A 4109-nucleotide genomic window follows, 5' to 3' on the forward strand; every position below is an offset into this window, starting at 1 on the left:
GCCGCCGCCGCTGCCGCCGTACTGATTAATGGTTTCAACGCCGCTACCTCGACTTCGCTGACGGGGCTGTGGAACCTTCAGCACGATATCGTCGCCGTCGTCGTCAACGACCCCACCCCGATCATCGCCATGCATAGCGGCAGGCACAGCGGTAGCGGCTGCATCAGTCGTAGTACGGCAGCCGCTTGCTGTGCCGCCGCCGACGGAGCTGCTAGCTCCGTCGCCGTCGCCGTCAGAGCCTCTCAGCGCCGTCCGTCCCGTACCAGCGGCGGAATCTTGATGATCGCCGCCGTACAACGCATCTGATGCAGGTGCAGGAGGGCGCGGCGGGGGGCCCGGCGGTGCAGGGGATGAAATACCGAGACCCGTGGTGGCGCCGGACGCGGCTGATTGCGCGGCGCCGCCGCCGCCGTCAGCAGCAGCAGCAGCAACGTGCACAACCGCACTTGCCCAGCAGCTCTGGAGCGCTTCCGTCACCCGCTCGCATAAGGCCCCACAGGACGTCTGCCGACCTAAGCACCACAGCGCCGCCAGGGCACGGTAGCGCACTGCGCCAGGCAGCGCCGCCGCCGACCCCACCGCCGCCGCCGCCGGTAGTTGGCCCTGCTGCTGCTGCCCTCCGCTCCCGTTCTGGATAGCCTGGCGGAGGCGCGGAGGCAGCAGCAGTCGTACTAACGGCCTGCAGCTCAGGAAGGGTGGCGGCAGCGCCAGCGCTACATCCACCAGGTAGGCCGCCAGCGGGCACCCACTGCCGCCGGAGGAAGGGGGCTCGCCGCCGTCGCTGGGGGCCGCGGCGGCGGCGGCGGCGAGCGCTTGCTCCGCCGCCACGTCCGCCAAGAGCTGCTGCGGCAGCGCGGCGACGGCGCCCGCGGCGGCAGTAAGGCCCAGGAGGGCCGCCACCGCAGCGGCGCCGTCAAGTTGGGTCAACGCCTGGGGTCCAGAGGCCGTACAGTGGGGGAGGCAGTCAGTCTGTACGGCAACAGCGACCCAGGTCTTCATCTTGCCGCTTCTTTCGGCTCCATGTGTTCTCCCCCCCATGGGCAAACAAGAAAAGGAAAAGGTAACTAATGAACTAGCTGAAGCCCCTGAGGTGTGGAAGCCCACTAAAACATTGAAGGCCCTTTCCCCTCCTCTCCCGCGTTCGCGTTAATGCCTCCCTCATTCTCACCCGGAACCGTGTTGCAATTTATAATTTGCTTGTTTTATATTCTTTGGCCTTTTTTTGGCCCAAGTCCTCACCTCTGCGAAACGGCCCGTGGTTGCCGCCGGATCCACCAACACTACAGATTCAGATCCGGATCCAGCCGCCACGCCGCCAGGCAGCGCCAGCGCCGCTACCGGGCCCCCCAGCACCTCCGCCGCCGCCCTCATCACCGCCGCCTGCACCGCACCACCACTCCCGGCCCCGTCCTCCTCCACACCGCCGCGGCCGTCAATGGCGGACAGTGCAGCGGCTGCGGATAAGTACGACAGTACGGACGCAGTGACGGCGCCGCTGACCGGGGCCAGCGGCACGGCGACCGACTGCGCCTGCATCAGGAAATCGACAACTGGGTTGTCTCCATTGTGTTGGCGGTGACGGCGATCGACGCGGGAACGACCCTCCACTGCCGCCAGCTCCAACTCCGCTTCATCGGCGCCGTCTTGCTGGGTTTCGGAGCCCGCCAACAGCGCCATGGCAAACAGCGTCTGCTCCTGTGGGGGCGGCGCTGCCGCCGCCGCGATCGACATCGTACCGTCACTGCCGCTACCGTCACCGCCGCCAGCCAACAGCTGGACCACGGACCCATGGGTCACTAGATCAGTGAATCGCACCGCGCCGAACTGCCGACATGCCAGCCTCTCCACTCGGGCCAACAGCACCTCGTCAGCAGACAATGGACTCGCCGCCGCCTCCACTAGTGGCTGCGGCCGTGCGTCATCGACATCACCGCAGTCAACCGCAGCTACATCTGGTCCTTGTACGACGCTGGCGCTGACGGCAGCGACTGCCTGACGGCAAAACGCGGCTAGCTGTTGCAGCAGCAGCGGAGATGCGTTGGCGCCGCCGCTGCCGCCGCTACTGCCGGCAGCAGCACCTGCTGGCGCCATAAGTGACATCGTCCCTACAGCCGCCCTGCCGTCCCGATCACCATCACCACCGTCACCGTCCCCCAATACCTCCCCTGTCCCCGCGCCCTCGCTTGCATCGCCGGCCTTTCCCGACGGCGCGTGCTGCTGCTGCTGCTGCTGCTGCCCCGCTGCTCCGGCTGCTGTGGTGCTAATAGCAGTCTCGACAGCGGCTGGTTCCGGTGCTGGCGGCGCCGCCTCCTGCGGTACAGTCGTACTGCTGACGGCGGGACGACGACGCAGCGCCTCTACCAGACCGCAAGCCTTCTCAAACATATCTGTCCGGGGGGAAGGGAGGGGAGGCGGGGAAAACCGCCGGGGAGCAGAAACACATACACAGCGGACACGTTGCCCCCGGGCGGACGGAGGAGCGGCCGTCGGTGACCGAGTAAGGTGGCGACGACGACGAAGCAGTACATGACGGACACCATTGACGGACGGACATACAGACGGCTGCTTCCGACCCAGCCCCGTGTCATCGCGGATATCATAGCCGCAGTAGCAGCAGCGGCCAGGTACTTAATGAGGTGCAAGTAGGCAGTAGCAGCCCTCCAGACCGGCGAAACAAATCGAGCAAAAACACATTTTCCCCTCTCCCACCCCGCGTTAGAAATCCGATTCCCTCCCACTCTCCCATCCCTTTCAAGGTGTGAAGACCATGGACATGTGTACGATGTACGACAACAGGTGGCGGCCCAAAAGCTCAGGTGTTCCCCCCCGCGAGGTAGCCTCACCCGCCACCGCCGCGCCGCCCTCGGCCAGTAACGCCGGCAGCCCCTCCGACTCCGACACGCCGCTGCCGCCGCCGCCACTGTCATCCCCGCCGCCACCGTCACCGCCGCCGCCACCGTCACCGCCGCCGCCACCGTCACCGCATCCGTCCCCGGACTGCGGCCCCGGCCAACTTCCCACCGACGATAGCGTGTCGATACCCAGGGCGGCGCAAGTGGCCCTCTCAAGCTCCAACAATAGCGCCAAAACGGACCTTGGGGCTGGCGGCGGCAGCGGCGACGACGGGGTTGCGGCCGTTGCTTGACCCACCCCCACCGCCTCCGTCAGCTCCGCCTCCAATGCCTTCGTCATGGCCGTTAGTTGTTGTCGTACTTCCTCCCGCAATAGTGGCCGCGTGATGGGGGCGGGGTCCAGGGCATGGGAGAATTTCGGGGCTCCCAAGGCCTGAGGGGGGGGTTTCGGGTAAAAGCGGGTTAGGGGTCGGTGTAAGTGCGGCAGGTTTGCGTGGGCATGAAGGTTCTCACTAGACCCGAACACCCGATCCTGTCGGTTTCAGAGGAGGCGCTGCGGTGCGCGGGGGCGGTGGAAATTACGGCCTAGGAGCGCTTTGAGCTTGAGTAGGAAGGGCAGGGCTCGTGTGGGGTGTAGGAGTTTAGTTGGTTTAACGGGGTGCAGGGTATGGGTATGGTTGAGAGAGGACCCCGCGGCGGGAGAGGGAGAGGGAGAGGAGAATTGAGGGCGGTGGAGAGGGGCACGCAGTGCAGGGAGGAGTCCTTTTTCTTCCCTAGTGCCGCTCCGAGGCTGTGAGAGACCGGTGGGTTGCCGGGGAGCGTCCGGGGGAGGTGGGAGCGCTCAGGATAAGCCAGGGGGGAAATAAGACGGAGAGAACGCCAAGACGGCGTCTTGGGGTTTTGGCGGTCAGGAGGTAGAGTTCCGGTGGTAGCAGCGGAGCTCGCGCGGGGGTGAGATGCGGCCCAGGGGGGGGGGGCGTCCTACTTAGTTTGTTGCATCTCCCCTGGACCAGGGCCCCGTGAGGTGGAGGTGGGGGAGGTCAGCTGCCGCAAGGCGCCTTTCCTTGTCTCTAGCTCTTCGCGCTTTTCCTTCTTTTCTGCAGGTTTCTTGTTGGTTTGCTGTGCAGCTGCAGCCGGAGTTCCCCCCTGCCTGGGCCGCCTTGTCAAGAGGGCTTCTGGGTGGCAGGCCGGGGACTTCATAGAGCCTTTGCCTTTCTGCCCCTAGCTGAGCCTTGTGGAGTCGCTCAGGCGAGACTT

Source organism: Volvox carteri, assembly GCF_000143455.1.
Source record: "Volvox carteri f. nagariensis unplaced genomic scaffold VOLCAscaffold_12, whole genome shotgun sequence".
Taxonomy (NCBI): domain Eukaryota; kingdom Viridiplantae; phylum Chlorophyta; class Chlorophyceae; order Chlamydomonadales; family Volvocaceae; genus Volvox; species Volvox carteri.